Here is a 24,718-nt window from a genome sequence, read left to right as displayed (position 1 = left end):
GCGCAATGATCGTGTCATCTCCTAGCACTCTGCCGATTCCACCTTGGCAGGTCCCATGTCTTCCTTCCTTCTTCCTCTGGGGAAGTGTACCAGAGGCGTTCATGGATTGTAAAAGCCTCACGGTTCTTTTTCTGGTGCGTATTGATAAGGTGACCTCACCATTGCTACTTAGTTTATGATCCCTGTCCGCACCGTACCATGAAATCTATATTTCCTAACACTGCTAATGTGATCTGCACCCGTGATGTGAAACAGTGAGGCCTGGGCCGGCCAAGCGGAACGTGGGCACTTACCCGCTCCGCCACAGGGCCGGCCCTGAATTGGACTTTTGGACCAACCTTTTGCCTGAGCTTGGGAACACGTGGGCCTGTTTGGATTATTCGTGAAGGTGATTAGTAGTAACATCCTGGACGGTAACCTTTTCCGTGGGTGCATGGGTTTAGCAGGCAGCATGTTCTGTGGGTAGTATTCCTCTTCATCTATTTGGAATGGTCTACCTTTCTGTAGCATCAGTACGCATTTTGAGGTGACTTTACAGCCTTGGAAGTTCACCTTCTCTAATCTCTTTCAGCCCCAAAGCTTTATGCCGTCATTCTGGACCCCATTTTGGATTTTTTTTGCTTTTAGGTGAATTTATTGCCGCAACCCTGCATTAGAACATCCTATATCTTTCCGATTTGCATCCTCATCGATGTAGACTTCCGTGTAGCTGACATCATCTTCCCCTGCGTAAGCCTAATAGCAGGCCCTGACCACACACTTGTGCCTCATCATCTGTTTCACCCTCTCACACCTCCCCGCTTTGTCTCTGGGAACCCCCAATCAAATGTCCCGTGCCACCTGTTCCTGACCGCTTGTTTTTGCTTCTCTTCTTAAGTGAGGTCCTACGGTACTTGCCTTGCTCCCTGGGGCTTGTTTCACTTCCCTAAAACCCTCACAGCCATTCTGGTGGTCACAAATGGCTGGATTGCATCCTTGGTTCCGGCTGACTGGTATGCCATTGCGTGGCCATAGCCCATCTTCCTTCTGCACTCGTCCCTTGCTGGGCTCCAGGGAGGCTTCCAAGTCTTGGGTCGTGGGAGCGACGCTGTGGTGAACTCAGCGGTGCACATGTCTTTATGCAGGAGTGTTTCCGAGTTCTTTGGATCAACACGCCGCAGAGGAATAGCTGGATCATATGGGACATGGATTCTTCAAGTTCTGAGGCAGTTCCACACCGCTTGGCGTAGTGGCTGCACCGGTCTGCACTCCCACCAACGGTGCAGGAGGCTTCCCTTCTCTCCACCTCCTCTCTGACACTTGTGGCTTCCTGTCTGCTTCCTTATAGCCATTCTGACCACAGTGAGCTGCTGTGCCCTTGCAGTTTGCATTTGCATTGGCCTGAGACTTAATGAGGGCGAACAAGTGTTCATGCACCCGTTGGCCCTCTTTCGATCTTCTTGGCAGAAATCTCTGTTTCCATCTTCTGCCCAGGTTTTCATTGGCTTGTTGTTTTTTTTTTTTTTCCTGTGGGGACGTGCGAGTTGATTGCATCTTTGGGCTTTTCACCCCTTGTCCGATGTGTGGTTTGCAAACATCCTCCCCTAGTCGTTGTGCTATCTTTGCATACAGTCGATGGTTTCCTTCACTGGGCAGAAGCGTCCGCATTTGACGTGGTCCCGTTGGTTTCTTGTTGACTTGGTTGCCCTGGCCCAGTCGGACTTGCTTCTTCCAAACAGGCGGCTCAGACAGATGGCAAAGTGCACTCTGCCTAGGTCTTCTGCTACAAGGTTCACGGTTTCTAGTCTGCCATTCAAGGCTTTGATCCATTTCAGGTGGTGTGTGTGCCAGGTGTAACATCATGGTGTACTCTCGTTGTGTTCCATGTGGCTGTGCAGGCTTCCCAGCACCGTTTATGGTAGAGACTCTCCTTTCTCCGCTGTCTCCTCTTGGCTCCCTGGTCGAAAATGGGCTGTCCATGTACGTTTGAGTTGGGCTCTGGGTTCTCGATTCTGTTGCATGGGTCTGTGTGCCTGTTTTGGGGCCCAGACTGTGCCGTCTCGGTACCTAGTGCTTCGTCCTATATGTTGAAATCGGAAAGTGTGCCACGTCCTGCTTTTTTCGTTTTCCTGAGGATTCCTTTGCCTAGTCAGGGTCTCTTCTTGCTGGCTAGAAGCTTTAGGATTCCCTCTTCTGTCTCTGTGGGAAACATTGCTGCAACTTTGACTGGGATTGCATGGAATCCAGAGATTCCTTGCTCTGGTAGGGACGTTTCCAGTGTGTTGATGCTTCCACTCCTACATCCTGGAATCTCCTTCTTTCTCCTTGTGTCTTCTTGAATTTCTTTCCCCCAACGTTGGTTAGTTTTCCATTGCCATGGCTTTCACCTGTTTTGCTAAGTTTCTTCATAGAGATCTCATCCTTCTCACTGGCATGCAGTTTTTCACTTTTTCTTTTCAGCTTCAGTTTCTCTATGCTTTGCAACTTGGAATCGGTTTTGTTCTGGCAGAAGTGCATCGCTGAGCTCACATCTGCTGGCAATGCTCCTGTATTTGCTGTGGAAGTCTGGCCCTGTCTAACGTCCCTTCCCGTCTGCCTCTACACTACTTCTGACGCCTGCCCCAGAATGCCTGAAGCAGTGGTGAGCAGGCTCACCCGAGGGTCCACCCGGCCCACCCCGGGCCACCGACCCAGAAGGTGCGGACCTCACCGCTGCACCACCGGCCGGCCCCTTTCATGTTCCGTTGGCAACCTGCAGTTGAGGGCAATGGGACTTGAATATGCTACTTGAGCCCAACTCTGGCACTGTGTAGATGAGGCCAGGTTGTTTTTCGGGTCCACTGCGATGTCAGAGGATTGGTCAGAATCGTGTCTCTGCTGTCCCGGCAAGCTTCACGGACACAGGGTTTCCTGGCCCGCTTGGAGCAGTCTCATAACTCACCCTTCCCACTTAGCCCAGCCTTGACCTTCGCTGCCGTCTTTTGGCTTGTGAATTTCTCTGCCTTTCAAAGGTTCCAGCAGAGTCTGTCTAAAGACGGACATCATCTTTCATTGTGGATCATCCAGGTGTGATTTCTGTTCGAGTTCCATTTTCTGGGACCTTTGTCTCTTTTCCATAGGAGAATCGTCATGGTATTTCTCAGCTATCCCCCTTAGACATGCTTATCAGTCCGTTCCCCTTCATTCCAAGTGATTCATTTTGCATTTCTGGAATCACCGTATGTTCTCTAGGCCGAGGTGTGAGTGCTTTCGTGACTCTTGGTTGTTGTCTTTGAATTTGCACCGGTCACTTGAAGGAGTCTTTGCTGTCCTAGCCTGGGTCAAACTAAGCACTGGGAACACGTGGTCATCTGGGTTGGTTTGACATCCTGAGGTCAGAAACTCCAAACTCGAGGTGGTCCTGGCATCCCCCTTCACGGACACAATGTTTCCAGGACAAATTAGACGAGTCTGATGAATCCCTCTCTCCAGGAAAGATATTTTTCTGTCTCCTTTCCGGATTTGGGAAGTTTCGAACTTCACCCCTGATCCTGGAACGTTCCCCCAGGTGCCGTCTAGATACGGGCTTCCTTTATTTCTATAGGCTGTGCCATTTGTTTGCCTTACATCCTCAGCCCTGGCCTGTTTATTTTTCTTGAAACAGAATTGTAATGTTCTCATTTTCAGCCCACTTCCTTACATGTGGTGTCAAAACACATAATCCATAATCCTTCTACGGCAAGAGGTAGGGGGAGAGAATTTCGATGGAGGCAAACTGAGCACACTAGCCTGGGAGGGCAGCCTTCACGAAGGAACGAAGCCCTGTGGAAAAGGGTGCTTTTCAGCACCCTTGTAGAGCACTTCCAAACAAAGAGACATAGCCCAAGCGTGACAGGGCTCCATTCCTTCAAGGCTTCCAAGACATCTCTTGGGACACATTAGCATGTACCCGGTGGGCCCCCGTGACGCCAGAGCTATGGAAAGTGAGACTGATCTGCAAAGAATGCCAGGGGCCTAGGAAAGGAGGCATCGAGTCTTCTCTTCAGCGTCCTCAAGACCTCATTCTTGACTTTGGCTTATGCTTAAGGCAGAAGGACCACGTAGGTCTGATAAGGCCCAAGTCCGGCCTCTTGCTTCCAATCAAGTTGCAAGCTTGAATCAGCATGGCCTCCCCATAGACTTGAATAGATGACAACGTTCTCCTCTCGGGGCTTGTCCCTCTATTCTCGCTTCTTGCCAAGGATTCCTTTCTTACCCCTCGACTCAGCGTCTGTTTTATGTCTTCCAGTTTCTGTGTCCGCTTTCTGTTTCTCAAAGCTGTTTCTGGGTATCCCTCCCTTTAATAGCCTAGCCTAGGCCAATCCTCAGTCTGTAACCGTGCGGCCATCTTGGCGGACATGATCCTCGTGATGTCATAAACAACCTCAAAATTCGAAGTTGTCCTGACAACCTGCGTGCACACAGAGTTTCAGAGCCATCTCAGGCCAGTCTGACTCCTCACCCTTTCCTGGTAGGATAGTTTTCCTTTTTCTCGATTTCTTGTCGGTTTCTGTCTTGCCCCTCGAACTTTGGAAGGCCTGCTACATTCTCTCTAGACACTGGTTTCTGTCCTGTAAGATTATCCTGGGTTTCACCTCTTACATTTTATGTAGATGGCCAAGTGGGTGGACGTTCCCCAGAGAAAGTCCTGGACTCCCTCCCAGGTTGAAGTTGCCCGGGCCGTCCTCTGATGCGCAATGATCGTGTCATCTCCTAGCACTCTGCCGATTCCACCTTGGCAGGTCCCATGTCTTCCTTCCTTCTTCCTCTGGGGAAGTGTACCAGAGGCGTTCATGGATTGTAAAAGCCTCACGGTTCTTTTTCTGGTGCGTATTGATAAGGTGACCTCACCATTGCTACTTAGTTTATGATCCCTGTCCGCACCGTACCATGAAATCTATATTTCCTAACACTGCTAATGTGATCTGCACCCGTGATGTGAAACAGTGAGGCCTGGGCCGGCCAAGCGGAACGTGGGCACTTACCCGCTCCGCCACAGGGCCGGCCCTGAATTGGACTTTTGGACCAACCTTTTGCCTGAGCTTGGGAACACGTGGGCCTGTTTGGATTATTCGTGAAGGTGATTAGTAGTAACATCCTGGACGGTAACCTTTTCCGTGGGTGCATGGGTTTAGCAGGCAGCATGTTCTGTGGGTAGTATTCCTCTTCATCTATTTGGAATGGTCTACCTTTCTGTAGCATCAGTACGCATTTTGAGGTGACTTTACAGCCTTGGAAGTTCACCTTCTCTAATCTCTTTCAGCCCCAAAGCTTTATGCCGTCATTCTGGACCCCATTTTGGATTTTTTTTGCTTTTAGGTGAATTTATTGCCGCAACCCTGCATTAGAACATCCTATATCTTTCCGATTTGCATCCTCATCGATGTAGACTTCCGTGTAGCTGACATCATCTTCCCCTGCGTAAGCCTAATAGCAGGCCCTGACCACACACTTGTGCCTCATCATCTGTTTCACCCTCTCACACCTCCCCGCTTTGTCTCTGGGAACCCCCAATCAAATGTCCCGTGCCACCTGTTCCTGACCGCTTGTTTTTGCTTCTCTTCTTAAGTGAGGTCCTACGGTACTTGCCTTGCTCCCTGGGGCTTGTTTCACTTCCCTAAAACCCTCACAGCCATTCTGGTGGTCACAAATGGCTGGATTGCATCCTTGGTTCCGGCTGACTGGTATGCCATTGCGTGGCCATAGCCCATCTTCCTTCTGCACTCGTCCCTTGCTGGGCTCCAGGGAGGCTTCCAAGTCTTGGGTCGTGGGAGCGACGCTGTGGTGAACTCAGCGGTGCACATGTCTTTATGCAGGAGTGTTTCCGAGTTCTTTGGATCAACACGCCGCAGAGGAATAGCTGGATCATATGGGACATGGATTCTTCAAGTTCTGAGGCAGTTCCACACCGCTTGGCGTAGTGGCTGCACCGGTCTGCACTCCCACCAACGGTGCAGGAGGCTTCCCTTCTCTCCACCTCCTCTCTGACACTTGTGGCTTCCTGTCTGCTTCCTTATAGCCATTCTGACCACAGTGAGCTGCTGTGCCCTTGCAGTTTGCATTTGCATTGGCCTGAGACTTAATGAGGGTGAACAAGTGTTCATGCACCCGTTGGCCCTCTTTCGATCTTCTTGGCAGAAATCTCTGTTTCCATCTTCTGCCCAGGTTTTCATTGGCTTGTTGTTGTTTTTTTTTTTCCTGTGGGGACGTGCGAGTTGATTGCATCTTTGGGCTTTTCACCCCTTGTCCGATGTGTGGTTTGCAAACATCCTCCCCCAGTCGTTGTGCTATCTTTGCATACAGTCGATGGTTTCCTTCACTGGGCAGAAGCGTCCGCATTTGACGTGGTCCCGTTGGTTTCTTGTTGACTTGGTTGCCCTGGCCCAGTCGGACTTGCTTCTTCCAAACAGGCGGCTCAGACAGATGGCAAAGTGCACTCTGCCTAGGTCTTCTGCTACAAGGTTCACGGTTTCTAGTCTGCCATTCAAGGCTTTGATCCATTTCAGGTGGTGTGTGTGCCAGGTGTAACATCATGGTGTACTCTCGTTGTGTTCCATGTGGCTGTGCAGGCTTCCCAGCACCGTTTATGGTAGAGACTCTCCTTTCTCCGCTGTCTCCTCTTGGCTCCCTGGTCGAAAATGGGCTGTCCATGTACGTTTGAGTTGGGCTCTGGGTTCTCGATTCTGTTGCATGGGTCTGTGTGCCTGTTTTGGGGCCCAGACTGTGCCGTCTCGGTACCTAGTGCTTCGTCCTATATGTTGAAATCGGAAAGTGTGCCACGTCCTGCTTTTTTCGTTTTCCTGAGGATTCCTTTGCCTAGTCAGGGTCTCTTCTTGCTGGCTAGAAGCTTTAGGATTCCCTCTTCTGTCTCTGTGGGAAACATTGCTGCAACTTTGACTGGGATTGCATGGAATCCAGAGATTCCTTGCTCTGGTAGGGACGTTTCCAGTGTGTTGATGCTTCCACTCCTACATCCTGGAATCTCCTTCTTTCTCCTTGTGTCTTCTTGAATTTCTTTCCCCCAACGTTGGTTAGTTTTCCATTGCCATGGCTTTCACCTGTTTTGCTAAGTTTCTTCATAGAGATCTCATCCTTCTCACTGGCATGCAGTTTTTCACTTTTTCTTTTCAGCTTCAGTTTCTCTATGCTTTGCAACTTGGAATCGGTTTTGTTCTGGCAGAAGTGCATCGCTGAGCTCACATCTGCTGGCAATGCTCCTGTATTTGCTGTGGAAGTCTGGCCCTGTCTAACGTCCCTCCCCGTCTGCCTCTACACTACTTCTGACGCCTGCCCCAGAATGCCTGAAGCAGTGGTGAGCAGGCTCACCCGAGGGTCCACCCGGCCCACCCCGGGCCACCGACCCAGAAGGTGCGGACCTCACCGCTGCACCACCGGCCGGCCCCTTTCATGTTCCGTTGGCAACCTGCAGTTGAGGGCAATGGGACTTGAATATGCTACTTGAGCCCAACTCTGGCACTGTGTAGATGAGGCCAGGTTGTTTTTCGGGTCCACTGCGATGTCAGAGGATTGGTCAGAATCGTGTCTCTGCTGTCCCGGCAAGCTTCACGGACACAGGGTTTCCTGGCCCGCTTGGAGCAGTCTCATAACTCACCCTTCCCACTTAGCCCAGCCTTGACCTTCGCTGCCGTCTTTTGGCTTGTGAATTTCTCTGCCTTTCAAAGGTTCCAGCAGAGTCTGTCTAAAGACGGACATCATCTTTCATTGTGGATCATCCAGGTGTGATTTCTGTTCGAGTTCCATTTTCTGGGACCTTTGTCTCTTTTCCATAGGAGAATCGTCATGGTATTTCTCAGCTATCCCCCTTAGACATGCTTATCAGTCCGTTCCCCTTCATTCCAAGTGATTCATTTTGCATTTCTGGAATCACCGTATGTTCTCTAGGCCGAGGTGTGAGTGCTTTCGTGACTCTTGGTTGTTGTCTTTGAATTTGCACCGGTCACTTGAAGGAGTCTTTGCTGTCCTAGCCTGGGTCAAACTAAGCACTGGGAACACGTGGTCATCTGGGTTGGTTTGACATCCTGAGGTCAGAAACTCCAAACTCGAGGTGGTCCTGGCATCCCCCTTCACGGACACAATGTTTCCAGGACAAATTAGACGAGTCTGATGAATCCCTCTCTCCAGGAAAGATATTTTTCTGTCTCCTTTCCGGATTTGGGAAGTTTCGAACTTCACCCCTGATCCTGGAACGTTCCCCCAGGTGCCGTCTAGATACGGGCTTCCTTTATTTCTATAGGCTGTGCCATTTGTTTGCCTTACATCCTCAGCCCTGGCCTGTTTATTTTTCTTGAAACAGAATTGTAATGTTCTCATTTTCAGCCCACTTCCTTACATGTGGTGTCAAAACACATAATCCATAATCCTTCTACGGCAAGAGGTAGGGGGAGAGAATTTCGATGGAGGCAAACTGAGCACACTAGCCTGGGAGGGCAGCCTTCACGAAGGAACGAAGCCCTGTGGAAAAGGGTGCTTTTCAGCACCCTTGTAGAGCACTTCCAAACAAAGAGACATAGCCCAAGCGTGACAGGGCTCCATTCCTTCAAGGCTTCCAAGACATCTCTTGGGACACATTAGCATGTACCCGGTGGGCCCCCGTGACGCCAGAGCTATGGAAAGTGAGACTGATCTGCAAAGAATGCCAGGGGCCTAGGAAAGGAGGCATCGAGTCTTCTCTTCAGCGTCCTCAAGACCTCATTCTTGACTTTGGCTTATGCTTAAGGCAGAAGGACCACGTAGGTCTGATAAGGCCCAAGTCCGGCCTCTTGCTTCCAATCAAGTTGCAAGCTTGAATCAGCATGGCCTCCCCATAGACTTGAATAGATGACAACGTTCTCCTCTCGGGGCTTGTCCCTCTATTCTCGCTTCTTGCCAAGGATTCCTTTCTTACCCCTCGACTCAGCGTCTGTTTTATGTCTTCCAGTTTCTGTGTCCGCTTTCTGTTTCTCAAAGCTGTTTCTGGGTATCCCTCCCTTTAATAGCCTAGCCTAGGCCAATCCTCAGTCTGTAACCGTGCGGCCATCTTGGCGGACATGATCCTCGTGATGTCATAAACAACCTCAAAATTCGAAGTTGTCCTGACAACCTGCGTGCACACAGAGTTTCAGAGCCATCTCAGGCCAGTCTGACTCCTCACCCTTTCCTGGTAGGATAGTTTTCCTTTTTCTCGATTTCTTGTCGGTTTCTGTCTTGCCCCTCGAACTTTGGAAGGCCTGCTACATTCTCTCTAGACACTGGTTTCTGTCCTGTAAGATTATCCTGGGTTTCACCTCTTACATTTTATGTAGATGGCCAAGTGGGTGGACGTTCCCCAGAGAAAGTCCTGGACTCCCTCCCAGGTTGAAGTTGCCCGGGCCGTCCTCTGATGCGCAATGATCGTGTCATCTCCTAGCACTCTGCCGATTCCACCTTGGCAGGTCCCATGTCTTCCTTCCTTCTTCCTCTGGGGAAGTGTACCAGAGGCGTTCATGGATTGTAAAAGCCTCACGGTTCTTTTTCTGGTGCGTATTGATAAGGTGACCTCACCATTGCTACTTAGTTTATGATCCCTGTCCGCACCGTACCATGAAATCTATATTTCCTAACACTGCTAATGTGATCTGCACCCGTGATGTGAAACAGTGAGGCCTGGGCCGGCCAAGCGGAACGTGGGCACTTACCCGCTCCGCCACAGGGCCGGCCCTGAATTGGACTTTTGGACCAACCTTTTGCCTGAGCTTGGGAACACGTGGGCCTGTTTGGATTATTCGTGAAGGTGATTAGTAGTAACATCCTGGACGGTAACCTTTTCCGTGGGTGCATGGGTTTAGCAGGCAGCATGTTCTGTGGGTAGTATTCCTCTTCATCTATTTGGAATGGTCTACCTTTCTGTAGCATCAGTACGCATTTTGAGGTGACTTTACAGCCTTGGAAGTTCACCTTCTCTAATCTCTTTCAGCCCCAAAGCTTTATGCCGTCATTCTGGACCCCATTTTGGATTTTTTTTGCTTTTAGGTGAATTTATTGCCGCAACCCTGCATTAGAACATCCTATATCTTTCCGATTTGCATCCTCATCGATGTAGACTTCCGTGTAGCTGACATCATCTTCCCCTGCGTAAGCCTAATAGCAGGCCCTGACCACACACTTGTGCCTCATCATCTGTTTCACCCTCTCACACCTCCCCGCTTTGTCTCTGGGAACCCCCAATCAAATGTCCCGTGCCACCTGTTCCTGACCGCTTGTTTTTGCTTCTCTTCTTAAGTGAGGTCCTACGGTACTTGCCTTGCTCCCTGGGGCTTGTTTCACTTCCCTAAAACCCTCACAGCCATTCTGGTGGTCACAAATGGCTGGATTGCATCCTTGGTTCCGGCTGACTGGTATGCCATTGCGTGGCCATAGCCCATCTTCCTTCTGCACTCGTCCCTTGCTGGGCTCCAGGGAGGCTTCCAAGTCTTGGGTCGTGGGAGCGACGCTGTGGTGAACTCAGCGGTGCACATGTCTTTATGCAGGAGTGTTTCCGAGTTCTTTGGATCAACACGCCGCAGAGGAATAGCTGGATCATATGGGACATGGATTCTTCAAGTTCTGAGGCAGTTCCACACCGCTTGGCGTAGTGGCTGCACCGGTCTGCACTCCCACCAACGGTGCAGGAGGCTTCCCTTCTCTCCACCTCCTCTCTGACACTTGTGGCTTCCTGTCTGCTTCCTTATAGCCATTCTGACCACAGTGAGCTGCTGTGCCCTTGCAGTTTGCATTTGCATTGGCCTGAGACTTAATGAGGGCGAACAAGTGTTCATGCACCCGTTGGCCCTCTTTCGATCTTCTTGGCAGAAATCTCTGTTTCCATCTTCTGCCCAGGTTTTCATTGGCTTGTTGTTTTTTTTTTTTTTCCTGTGGGGACGTGCGAGTTGATTGCATCTTTGGGCTTTTCACCCCTTGTCCGATGTGTGGTTTGCAAACATCCTCCCCCAGTCGTTGTGCTATCTTTGCATACAGTCGATGGTTTCCTTCACTGGGCAGAAGCGTCCGCATTTGACGTGGTCCCGTTGGTTTCTTGTTGACTTGGTTGCCCTGGCCCAGTCGGACTTGCTTCTTCCAAACAGGCGGCTCAGACAGATGGCAAAGTGCACTCTGCCTAGGTCTTCTGCTACAAGGTTCACGGTTTCTAGTCTGCCATTCAAGGCTTTGATCCATTTCAGGTGGTGTGTGTGCCAGGTGTAACATCATGGTGTACTCTCGTTGTGTTCCATGTGGCTGTGCAGGCTTCCCAGCACCGTTTATGGTAGAGACTCTCCTTTCTCCGCTGTCTCCTCTTGGCTCCCTGGTCGAAAATGGGCTGTCCATGTACGTTTGAGTTGGGCTCTGGGTTCTCGATTCTGTTGCATGGGTCTGTGTGCCTGTTTTGGGGCCCAGACTGTGCCGTCTCGGTACCTAGTGCTTCGTCCTATATGTTGAAATCGGAAAGTGTGCCACGTCCTGCTTTTTTCGTTTTCCTGAGGATTCCTTTGCCTAGTCAGGGTCTCTTCTTGCTGGCTAGAAGCTTTAGGATTCCCTCTTCTGTCTCTGTGGGAAACATTGCTGCAACTTTGACTGGGATTGCATGGAATCCAGAGATTCCTTGCTCTGGTAGGGACGTTTCCAGTGTGTTGATGCTTCCACTCCTACATCCTGGAATCTCCTTCTTTCTCCTTGTGTCTTCTTGAATTTCTTTCCCCCAACGTTGGTTAGTTTTCCATTGCCATGGCTTTCACCTGTTTTGCTAAGTTTCTTCATAGAGATCTCATCCTTCTCACTGGCATGCAGTTTTTCACTTTTTCTTTTCAGCTTCAGTTTCTCTATGCTTTGCAACTTGGAATCGGTTTTGTTCTGGCAGAAGTGCATCGCTGAGCTCACATCTGCTGGCAATGCTCCTGTATTTGCTGTGGAAGTCTGGCCCTGTCTAACGTCCCTCCCCGTCTGCCTCTACACTACTTCTGACGCCTGCCCCAGAATGCCTGAAGCAGTGGTGAGCAGGCTCACCCGAGGGTCCACCCGGCCCACCCCGGGCCACCGACCCAGAAGGTGCGGACCTCACCGCTGCACCACCGGCCGGCCCCTTTCATGTTCCGTTGGCAACCTGCAGTTGAGGGCAATGGGACTTGAATATGCTACTTGAGCCCAACTCTGGCACTGTGTAGATGAGGCCAGGTTGTTTTTCGGGTCCACTGCGATGTCAGAGGATTGGTCAGAATCGTGTCTCTGCTGTCCCGGCAAGCTTCACGGACACAGGGTTTCCTGGCCCGCTTGGAGCAGTCTCATAACTCACCCTTCCCACTTAGCCCAGCCTTGACCTTCGCTGCCGTCTTTTGGCTTGTGAATTTCTCTGCCTTTCAAAGGTTCCAGCAGAGTCTGTCTAAAGACGGACATCATCTTTCATTGTGGATCATCCAGGTGTGATTTCTGTTCGAGTTCCATTTTCTGGGACCTTTGTCTCTTTTCCATAGGAGAATCGTCATGGTATTTCTCAGCTATCCCCCTTAGACATGCTTATCAGTCCGTTCCCCTTCATTCCAAGTGATTCATTTTGCATTTCTGGAATCACCGTATGTTCTCTAGGCCGAGGTGTGAGTGCTTTCGTGACTCTTGGTTGTTGTCTTTGAATTTGCACCGGTCACTTGAAGGAGTCTTTGCTGTCCTAGCCTGGGTCAAACTAAGCACTGGGAACACGTGGTCATCTGGGTTGGTTTGACATCCTGAGGTCAGAAACTCCAAACTCGAGGTGGTCCTGGCATCCCCCTTCACGGACACAATGTTTCCAGGACAAATTAGACGAGTCTGATGAATCCCTCTCTCCAGGAAAGATATTTTTCTGTCTCCTTTCCGGATTTGGGAAGTTTCGAACTTCACCCCTGATCCTGGAACGTTCCCCCAGGTGCCGTCTAGATACGGGCTTCCTTTATTTCTATAGGCTGTGCCATTTGTTTGCCTTACATCCTCAGCCCTGGCCTGTTTATTTTTCTTGAAACAGAATTGTAATGTTCTCATTTTCAGCCCACTTCCTTACATGTGGTGTCAAAACACATAATCCATAATCCTTCTACGGCAAGAGGTAGGGGGAGAGAATTTCGATGGAGGCAAACTGAGCACACTAGCCTGGGAGGGCAGCCTTCACGAAGGAACGAAGCCCTGTGGAAAAGGGTGCTTTTCAGCACCCTTGTAGAGCACTTCCAAACAAAGAGACATAGCCCAAGCGTGACAGGGCTCCATTCCTTCAAGGCTTCCAAGACATCTCTTGGGACACATTAGCATGTACCCGGTGGGCCCCCGTGACGCCAGAGCTATGGAAAGTGAGACTGATCTGCAAAGAATGCCAGGGGCCTAGGAAAGGAGGCATCGAGTCTTCTCTTCAGCGTCCTCAAGACCTCATTCTTGACTTTGGCTTATGCTTAAGGCAGAAGGACCACGTAGGTCTGATAAGGCCCAAGTCCGGCCTCTTGCTTCCAATCAAGTTGCAAGCTTGAATCAGCATGGCCTCCCCATAGACTTGAATAGATGACAACGTTCTCCTCTCGGGGCTTGTCCCTCTATTCTCGCTTCTTGCCAAGGATTCCTTTCTTACCCCTCGACTCAGCGTCTGTTTTATGTCTTCCAGTTTCTGTGTCCGCTTTCTGTTTCTCAAAGCTGTTTCTGGGTATCCCTCCCTTTAATAGCCTAGCCTAGGCCAATCCTCAGTCTGTAACCGTGCGGCCATCTTGGCGGACATGATCCTCGTGATGTCATAAACAACCTCAAAATTCGAAGTTGTCCTGACAACCTGCGTGCACACAGAGTTTCAGAGCCATCTCAGGCCAGTCTGACTCCTCACCCTTTCCTGGTAGGATAGTTTTCCTTTTTCTCGATTTCTTGTCGGTTTCTGTCTTGCCCCTCGAACTTTGGAAGGCCTGCTACATTCTCTCTAGACACTGGTTTCTGTCCTGTAAGATTATCCTGGGTTTCACCTCTTACATTTTATGTAGATGGCCAAGTGGGTGGACGTTCCCCAGAGAAAGTCCTGGACTCCCTCCCAGGTTGAAGTTGCCCGGGCCGTCCTCTGATGCGCAATGATCGTGTCATCTCCTAGCACTCTGCCGATTCCACCTTGGCAGGTCCCATGTCTTCCTTCCTTCTTCCTCTGGGGAAGTGTACCAGAGGCGTTCATGGATTGTAAAAGCCTCACGGTTCTTTTTCTGGTGCGTATTGATAAGGTGACCTCACCATTGCTACTTAGTTTATGATCCCTGTCCGCACCGTACCATGAAATCTATATTTCCTAACACTGCTAATGTGATCTGCACCCGTGATGTGAAACAGTGAGGCCTGGGCCGGCCAAGCGGAACGTGGGCACTTACCCGCTCCGCCACAGGGCCGGCCCTGAATTGGACTTTTGGACCAACCTTTTGCCTGAGCTTGGGAACACGTGGGCCTGTTTGGATTATTCGTGAAGGTGATTAGTAGTAACATCCTGGACGGTAACCTTTTCCGTGGGTGCATGGGTTTAGCAGGCAGCATGTTCTGTGGGTAGTATTCCTCTTCATCTATTTGGAATGGTCTACCTTTCTGTAGCATCAGTACGCATTTTGAGGTGACTTTACAGCCTTGCAAGTTCACCTTCTCTAATCTCTTTCAGCCCCAAAGCTTTATGCCGTCATTCTGGACCCCATTTTGGATTTTTTTTGCTTTTAGGTGAATTTATTGCCGCAACCCTGCATTAGAACATCCTATATCTTTCCGATTTGCATCCTCATCGATGTAGACTTCCGTGTAGCTGACATCATCTTCCCCTGCGTAAGCCTAATAGCAGGCCCTCACCACACACTTGTGCCTCATCATCTGTTTCACCCTCTCACACCTCCCCGCTTTGTCTCTGGGAACCCCCAATCAAATGTCCCGTGCCACCTGTTCCTGACCGCTTGTTTTTGCTTCTCTTCTTAAGTGAGGTCCTACGGTACTTGCCTTGCTCCCTGGGGCTTGTTTCACTTCCCTAAAACCCTCACAGCCATTCTGGTGGTCACAAATGGCTGGATTGCATCCTTGGTTCCGGCTGACTGGTATGCCATTGCGTGGCCATAGCCCATCTTCCTTCTGCACTCGTCCCTTGCTGGGCTCCAGGGAGGCTTCCAAGTCTTGGGTCGTGGGAGCGACGCTGTGGTGAACTCAGCGGTGCACATGTCTTTATGCAGGAGTGTTTCCGAGTTCTTTGGATCAACACGCCGCAGAGGAATAGCTGGATCATATGGGACATGGATTCTTCAAGTTCTGAGGCAGTTCCACACCGCTTGGCGTAGTGGCTGCACCGGTCTGCACTCCCACCAACGGTGCAGGAGGCTTCCCTTCTCTCCACCTCCTCTCTGACACTTGTGGCTTCCTGTCTGCTTCCTTATAGCCATTCTGACCACAGTGAGCTGCTGTGCCCTTGCAGTTTGCATTTGCATTGGCCTGAGACTTAATGAGGGCGAACAAGTGTTCATGCACCCGTTGGCCCTCTTTCGATCTTCTTGGCAGAAATCTCTGTTTCCATCTTCTGCCCAGGTTTTCATTGGCTTGTTGTTTTTTTTTTTTTTCCTGTGGGGACGTGCGAGTTGATTGCATCTTTGGGCTTTTCACCCCTTGTCCGATGTGTGGTTTGCAAACATCCTCCCCCAGTCGTTGTGCTATCTTTGCATACAGTCGATGGTTTCCTTCACTGGGCAGAAGCGTCCGCATTTGACGTGGTCCCGTTGGTTTCTTGTTGACTTGGTTGCCCTGGCCCAGTCGGACTTGCTTCTTCCAAACAGGCGGCTCAGACAGATGGCAAAGTGCACTCTGCCTAGGTCTTCTGCTACAAGGTTCACGGTTTCTAGTCTGCCATTCAAGGCTTTGATCCATTTCAGGTGGTGTGTGTGCCAGGTGTAACATCATGGTGTACTCTCGTTGTGTTCCATGTGGCTGTGCAGGCTTCCCAGCACCGTTTATGGTAGAGACTCTCCTTTCTCCGCTGTCTCCTCTTGGCTCCCTGGTCGAAAATGGGCTGTCCATGTACGTTTGAGTTGGGCTCTGGGTTCTCGATTCTGTTGCATGGGTCTGTGTGCCTGTTTTGGGGCCCAGACTGTGCCGTCTCGGTACCTAGTGCTTCGTCCTATATGTTGAAATCGGAAAGTGTGCCACGTCCTGCTTTTTTCGTTTTCCTGAGGATTCCTTTGCCTAGTCAGGGTCTCTTCTTGCTGGCTAGAAGCTTTAGGATTCCCTCTTCTGTCTCTGTGGGAAACATTGCTGCAACTTTGACTGGGATTGCATGGAATCCAGAGATTCCTTGCTCTGGTAGGGACGTTTCCAGTGTGTTGATGCTTCCACTCCTACATCCTGGAATCTCCTTCTTTCTCCTTGTGTCTTCTTGAATTTCTTTCCCCCAACGTTGGTTAGTTTTCCATTGCCATGGCTTTCACCTGTTTTGCTAAGTTTCTTCATAGAGATCTCATCCTTCTCACTGGCATGCAGTTTTTCACTTTTTCTTTTCAGCTTCAGTTTCTCTATGCTTTGCAACTTGGAATCGGTTTTGTTCTGGCAGAAGTGCATCGCTGAGCTCACATCTGCTGGCAATGCTCCTGTATTTGCTGTGGAAGTCTGGCCCTGTCTAACGTCCCTCCCCGTCTGCCTCTACACTACTTCTGACGCCTGCCCCAGAATGCCTGAAGCAGTGGTGAGCAGGCTCACCCGAGGGTCCACCCGGCCCACCCCGGGCCACCGACCCAGAAGGTGCGGACCTCACCGCTGCACCACCGGCCGGCCCCTTTCATGTTCCGTTGGCAACCTGCAGTTGAGGGCAATGGGACTTGAATATGCTACTTGAGCCCAACTCTGGCACTGTGTAGATGAGGCCAGGTTGTTTTTCGGGTCCACTGCGATGTCAGAGGATTGGTCAGAATCGTGTCTCTGCTGTCCCGGCAAGCTTCACGGACACAGGGTTTCCTGGCCCGCTTGGAGCAGTCTCATAACTCACCCTTCCCACTTAGCCCAGCCTTGACCTTCGCTGCCGTCTTTTGGCTTGTGAATTTCTCTGCCTTTCAAAGGTTCCAGCAGAGTCTGTCTAAAGACGGACATCATCTTTCATTGTGGATCATCCAGGTGTGATTTCTGTTCGAGTTCCATTTTCTGGGACCTTTGTCTCTTTTCCATAGGAGAATCGTCATGGTATTTCTCAGCTATCCCCCTTAGACATGCTTATCAGTCCGTTCCCCTTCATTCCAAGTGATTCATTTTGCATTTCTGGAATCACCGTATGTTCTCTAGGCCGAGGTGTGAGTGCTTTCGTGACTCTTGGTTGTTGTCTTTGAATTTGCACCGGTCACTTGAAGGAGTCTTTGCTGTCCTAGCCTGGGTCAAACTAAGCACTGGGAACACGTGGTCATCTGGGTTGGTTTGACATCCTGAGGTCAGAAACTCCAAACTCGAGGTGGTCCTGGCATCCCCCTTCACGGACACAATGTTTCCAGGACAAATTAGACGAGTCTGATGAATCCCTCTCTCCAGGAAAGATATTTTTCTGTCTCCTTTCCGGATTTGGGAAGTTTCGAACTTCACCCCTGATCCTGGAACGTTCCCCCAGGTGCCGTCTAGATACGGGCTTCCTTTATTTCTATAGGCTGTGCCATTTGTTTGCCTTACATCCTCAGCCCTGGCCTGTTTATTTTTCTTGAAACAGAATTGTAATGTTCTCATTTTCAGCCCACTTCCTTACATGTGGTGTCAAAACACATAATCCATAATCCTTCTACGGCAAGAGGTAGGGGGAGAGAATTTCGATGGAGGCAAACTGAGCACACTAGCCTGGGAGGGCAGCCTTCACGAAGGAACGAAGCCCTGTGGAAAAGGGTGCTTTTCAGCACCCTTGTAGAGCACTTCCAAACAAAGAGACATAGCCCAAGCGTGACAGGGCTCCATTCCTTCAAGGCTTCCAAGACATCTCTTGGGACACATTAGCATGTACCCGGTGGGCCCCCGTGACGCCAGAGCTATGGAAAGTGAGACTGATCTGCAAAGAATGCCAGGGGCCTAGGAAAGGAGGCATCGAGTCTTCTCTTCAGCGTCCTCAAGACCTCATTCTTGACTTTGGCTTATGCTTAAGGCAGAAGGACCACGTAGGTCTGATAAGGCCCAAGTCCGGCCTCTTGCTTCCAATCAAGTTGCAAGCTTGAATCAGCATGGCCTCCCCATAGACTTGAATAGATGACAACGTTCTCCTCTCGGGGCTTGTCCCTCTATTCTCGCTTCTTGCCAAGGATTCCTTTCTTACCCCTCGACTCAGCGTCTGTTTTATGTCTTCCAGTTTCTGTGTCCGCTTTCTGTTTCTCAAAGCTGTTTCTGGGTATCCCTCCCTTTAATAGCCTAGCCTAGGCCAATCCTCAGTCTGTAACCGTGCGGCCATCTTGGCGGACATGATCCTCGTGATGTCATAAACAACCTCAAAATTCGAAGTTGTCCTGACAACCTGCGTGCACACAGAGTTTCAGAGCCATCTCAGGCCAGTCTGACTCCTCACCCTTTCCTGGTAGGATAGTTTTCCTTTTTCTCGATTTCTTGTCGGTTTCTGTCTTGCCCCTCGAACTTTGGAAGGCCTGCTACATTCTCTCTAGACACTGGTTTCTGTCCTGTAAGATTATCCTGGGTTTCACCTCTTACATTTTATGTAGATGGCCAAGTGGGTGGACGTTCCCCAGAGAAAGTCCTGGACTCCCTCCCAGGTTGAAGTTGCCCGGGCCGTCCTCTGATGCGCAATGATCGTGTCATCTCCTAGCACTCTGCCGATTCCACCTTGGCAGGTCCCATGTCTTCCTTCCTTCTTCCTCTGGGGAAGTGTACCAGAGGCGTTCATGGATTGTAAAAGCCTCACGGTTCTTTTTCTGGTGCGTATTGATAAGGTGACCTCACCATTGCTACTTAGTTTATGATCCCTGTCCGCACCGTACCATGAAATCTATATTTCCTAACACTGCTAATGTGATCTGCACCCGTGATGTGAAACAGTGAGGCCTGGGCCGGCCAAGCGGAACGTGGGCACTTACCCGCTCCGCCACAGGGCCGGCCCTGAATTGGACTTTTGGACCAACCTTTTGCCTGAGCTTGGGAACACGTGGGCCTGTTTGGATTATTCGTGAAGGTGATTAGTAGTAACATCCTGGACGGTAACCTTTTCCGTGGGTGCATGGGTTTAGCAGGCAGCATGTTCTGTGGGTAGTATTCCTCTTCATCTATTTGGAATGGTCTACCTTTCTGTAGCATCAGTACGCATTTTGAGGTGACTTTACAGCCTTGGAAGTTCACCTTCTCTAATCTCTTTCAGCCCCAAAGCTTTATGCCGTCATTCTGGACCCCATTTTGGATTTTTTTTGCTTTTAGGTGAATTTATTGCCGCAACCCTGCATTAGAACATCCTATATCTTTCCGATTTGCATCCTCATCGATGTAGACTTCCGTGTAGCTGACATCATCTTCCCCTGCGTAAGCCTAATAGCAGGCCCTGACCACACACTTGTGCCTCATCATCTGTTTCACCCTCTCACACCTCCCCGCTTTGTCTCTGGGAACCCCCAATCAAATGTCCCGTGCCACCTGTTCCTGACCGCTTGTTTTTGCTTCTCTTCTTAAGTGAGGTCCTACGGTACTTGCCTTGCTCCCTGGGGCTTGTTTCACTTCCCTAAAACCCTCACAGCCATTCTGGTGGTCACAAATGGCTGGATTGCATCCTTGGTTCCGGCTGACTGGTATGCCATTGCGTGGCCATAGCCCATCTTCCTTCTGCACTCGTCCCTTGCTGGGCTCCAGGGAGGCTTCCAAGTCTTGGGTCGTGGGAGCGACGCTGTGGTGAACTCAGCGGTGCACATGTCTTTATGCAGGAGTGTTTCCGAGTTCTTTGGATCAACACGCCGCAGAGGAATAGCTGGATCATATGGGACATGGATTCTTCAAGTTCTGAGGCAGTTCCACACCGCTTGGCGTAGTGGCTGCACCGGTCTGCACTCCCACCAACGGTGCAGGAGGCTTCCCTTCTCTCCACCTCCTCTCTGACACTTGTGGCTTCCTGTCTGCTTCCTTATAGCCATTCTGACCACAGTGAGCTGCTGTGCCCTTGCAGTTTGCATTTGCATTGGCCTGAGACTTAATGAGGGTGAACAAGTGTTCATGCACCCGTTGGCCCTCTTTCGATCTTCTTGGCAGAAATCTCTGTTTCCATCTTCTGCCCAGGTTTTCATTGGCTTGTTGTTGTTTTTTTTTTTCCTGTGGGGACGTGCGAGTTGATTGCATCTTTGGGCTTTTCACCCCTTGTCCGATGTGTGGTTTGCAAACATCCTCCCCCAGTCGTTGTGCTATCTTTGCATACAGTCGATGGTTTCCTTCACTGGGCAGAAGCGTCCGCATTTGACGTGGTCCCGTTGGTTTCTTGTTGACTTGGTTGCCCTGGCCCAGTCGGACTTGCTTCTTCCAAACAGGCGGCTCAGACAGATGGCAAAGTGCACTCTGCCTAGGTCTTCTGCTACAAGGTTCACGGTTTCTAGTCTGCCATTCAAGGCTTTGATCCATTTCAGGTGGTGTGTGTGCCAGGTGTAACATCATGGTGTACTCTCGTTGTGTTCCATGTGGCTGTGCAGGCTTCCCAGCACCGTTTATGGTAGAGACTCTCCTTTCTCCGCTGTCTCCTCTTGGCTCCCTGGTCGAAAATGGGCTGTCCATGTACGTTTGAGTTGGGCTCTGGGTTCTCGATTCTGTTGCATGGGTCTGTGTGCCTGTTTTGGGGCCCAGACTGTGCCGTCTCGGTACCTAGTGCTTCGTCCTATATGTTGAAATCGGAAAGTGTGCCACGTCCTGCTTTTTTCGTTTTCCTGAGGATTCCTTTGCCTAGTCAGGGTCTCTTCTTGCTGGCTAGAAGCTTTAGGATTCCCTCTTCTGTCTCTGTGGGAAACATTGCTGCAACTTTGACTGGGATTGCATGGAATCCAGAGATTCCTTGCTCTGGTAGGGACGTTTCCAGTGTGTTGATGCTTCCACTCCTACATCCTGGAATCTCCTTCTTTCTCCTTGTGTCTTCTTGAATTTCTTTCCCCCAACGTTGGTTAGTTTTCCATTGCCATGGCTTTCACCTGTTTTGCTAAGTTTCTTCATAGAGATCTCATCCTTCTCACTGGCATGCAGTTTTTCACTTTTTCTTTTCAGCTTCAGTTTCTCTATGCTTTGCAACTTGGAATCGGTTTTGTTCTGGCAGAAGTGCATCGCTGAGCTCACATCTGCTGGCAATGCTCCTGTATTTGCTGTGGAAGTCTGGCCCTGTCTAACGTCCCTCCCCGTCTGCCTCTACACTACTTCTGACGCCTGCCCCAGAATGCCTGAAGCAGTGGTGAGCAGGCTCACCCGAGGGTCCACCCGGCCCACCCCGGGCCACCGACCCAGAAGGTGCGGACCTCACCGCTGCACCACCGGCCGGCCCCTTTCATGTTCCGTTGGCAACCTGCAGTTGAGGGCAATGGGACTTGAATATGCTACTTGAGCCCAACTCTGGCACTGTGTAGATGAGGCCAGGTTGTTTTTCGGGTCCACTGCGATGTCAGAGGATTGGTCAGAATCGTGTCTCTGCTGTCCCGGCAAGCTTCACGGACACAGGGTTTCCTGGCCCGCTTGGAGCAGTCTCATAACTCACCCTTCCCACTTAGCCCAGCCTTGACCTTCGCTGCCGTCTTTTGGCTTGTGAATTTCTCTGCCTTTCAAAGGTTCCAGCAGAGTCTGTCTAAAGACGGACATCATCTTTCATTGTGGATCATCCAGGTGTGATTTCTGTTCGAGTTCCATTTTCTGGGACCTTTGTCTCTTTTCCATAGGAGAATCGTCATGGTATTTCTCAGCTATCCCCCTTAGACATGCTTATCAGTCCGTTCCCCTTCATTCCAAGTGATTCATTTTGCATTTCTGGAATCACCGTATGTTCTCTAGGCCGAGGTGTGAGTGCTTTCGTGACTCTTGGTTGTTGTCTTTGAATTTGCACCGGTCACTTGAAGGAGTCTTTGCTGTCCTAGCCTGGGTCAAACTAAGCACTGGGAACACGTGGTCATCTGGGTTGGTTTGACATCCTGAGGTCAGAAACTCCAAACTCGAGGTGGTCCTGGCATCCCCCTTCACGGACACAATGTTTCCAGGACAAATTAGACGAGTCTGATGAATCCCTCTCTCCAGGAAAGATATTTTTCTGTCTCCTTTCCGGATTTGGGAAGTTTCGAACTTCACCCCTGATCCTGGAACGTTCCCCCAGGTGCCGTCTAGATACGGGCTTCCTTTATTTCTATAGGCTGTGCCATTTGTTTGCCTTACATCCTCAGCCCTGGCCTGTTTATTTTTCTTGAAACAGAATTGTAATGTTCTCATTTTCAGCCCACTTCCTTACATGTGGTGTCAAAACACATAATCCATAATCCTTCTACGGCAAGAGGTAGGGGGAGAGAATTTCGATGGAGGCAAACTGAGCACACTAGCCTGGGAGGGCAGCCTTCACGAAGGAACGAAGCCCTGTGGAAAAGGGTGCTTTTCAGCACCCTTGTAGAGCACTTCCAAACAAAGAGACATAGCCCAAGCGTGACAGGGCTCCATTCCTTCAAGGCTTCCAAGACATCTCTTGGGACACATTAGCATGTACCCGGTGGGCCCCCGTGACGCCAGAGCTATGGAAAGTGAGACTGATCTGCAAAGAATGCCAGGGGCCTAGGAAAGGAGGCATCGAGTCTTCTCTTCAGCGTCCTCAAGACCTCATTCTTGACTTTGGCTTATGCTTAAGGCAGAAGGACCACGTAGGTCTGATAAGGCCCAAGTCCGGCCTCTTGCTTCCAATCAAGTTGCAAGCTTGAATCAGCATGGCCTCCCCATAGACTTGAATAGATGACAACGTTCTCCTCTCGGGGCTTGTCCCTCTATTCTCGCTTCTTGCCAAGGATTCCTTTCTTACCCCTCGACTCAGCGTCTGTTTTATGTCTTCCAGTTTCTGTGTCCGCTTTCTGTTTCTCAAAGCTGTTTCTGGGTATCCCTCCCTTTAATAGCCTAGCCTAGGCCAATCCTCAGTCTGTAACCGTGCGGCCATCTTGGCGGACATGATCCTCGTGATGTCATAAACAACCTCAAAATTCGAAGTTGTCCTGACAACCTGCGTGCACACAGAGTTTCAGAGCCATCTCAGGCCAGTCTGACTCCTCACCCTTTCCTGGTAGGATAGTTTTCCTTTTTCTCGATTTCTTGTCGGTTTCTGTCTTGCCCCTCGAACTTTGGAAGGCCTGCTACATTCTCTCTAGACACTGGTTTCTGTCCTGTAAGATTATCCTGGGTTTCACCTCTTACATTTTATGTAGATGGCCAAGTGGGTGGACGTTCCCCAGAGAAAGTCCTGGACTCCCTCCCAGGTTGAAGTTGCCCGGGCCGTCCTCTGATGCGCAATGATCGTGTCATCTCCTAGCACTCTGCCGATTCCACCTTGGCAGGTCCCATGTCTTCCTTCCTTCTTCCTCTGGGGAAGTGTACCAGAGGCGTTCATGGATTGTAAAAGCCTCACGGTTCTTTTTCTGGTGCGTATTGATAAGGTGACCTCACCATTGCTACTTAGTTTATGATCCCTGTCCGCACCGTACCATGAAATCTATATTTCCTAACACTGCTAATGTGATCTGCACCCGTGATGTGAAACAGTGAGGCCTGGGCCGGCCAAGCGGAACGTGGGCACTTACCCGCTCCGCCACAGGGCCGGCCCTGAATTGGACTTTTGGACCAACCTTTTGCCTGAGCTTGGGAACACGTGGGCCTGTTTGGATTATTCGTGAAGGTGATTAGTAGTAACATCCTGGACGGTAACCTTTTCCGTGGGTGCATGGGTTTAGCAGGCAGCATGTTCTGTGGGTAGTATTCCTCTTCATCTATTTGGAATGGTCTACCTTTCTGTAGCATCAGTACGCATTTTGAGGTGACTTTACAGCCTTGCAAGTTCACCTTCTCTAATCTCTTTCAGCCCCAAAGCTTTATGCCGTCATTCTGGACCCCATTTTGGATTTTTTTTGCTTTTAGGTGAATTTATTGCCGCAACCCTGCATTAGAACATCCTATATCTTTCCGATTTGCATCCTCATCGATGTAGACTTCCGTGTAGCTGACATCATCTTCCCCTGCGTAAGCCTAATAGCAGGCCCTCACCACACACTTGTGCCTCATCATCTGTTTCACCCTCTCACACCTCCCCGCTTTGTCTCTGGGAACCCCCAATCAAATGTCCCGTGCCACCTGTTCCTGACCGCTTGTTTTTGCTTCTCTTCTTAAGTGAGGTCCTACGGTACTTGCCTTGCTCCCTGGGGCTTGTTTCACTTCCCTAAAACCCTCACAGCCATTCTGGTGGTCACAAATGGCTGGATTGCATCCTTGGTTCCGGCTGACTGGTATGCCATTGCGTGGCCATAGCCCATCTTCCTTCTGCACTCGTCCCTTGCTGGGCTCCAGGGAGGCTTCCAAGTCTTGGGTCGTGGGAGCGACGCTGTGGTGAACTCAGCGGTGCACATGTCTTTATGCAGGAGTGTTTCCGAGTTCTTTGGATCAACACGCCGCAGAGGAATAGCTGGATCATATGGGACATGGATTCTTCAAGTTCTGAGGCAGTTCCACACCGCTTGGCGTAGTGGCTGCACCGGTCTGCACTCCCACCAACGGTGCAGGAGGCTTC

This window comes from Equus asinus, chromosome 28 (assembly GCF_041296235.1).
Source record: "Equus asinus isolate D_3611 breed Donkey chromosome 28, EquAss-T2T_v2, whole genome shotgun sequence".
NCBI lineage: Eukaryota > Metazoa > Chordata > Mammalia > Perissodactyla > Equidae > Equus > Equus asinus.
The sequence above is the reverse complement of the archived record's forward strand: the minus strand, read 5'-3'. Positions refer to the sequence as shown.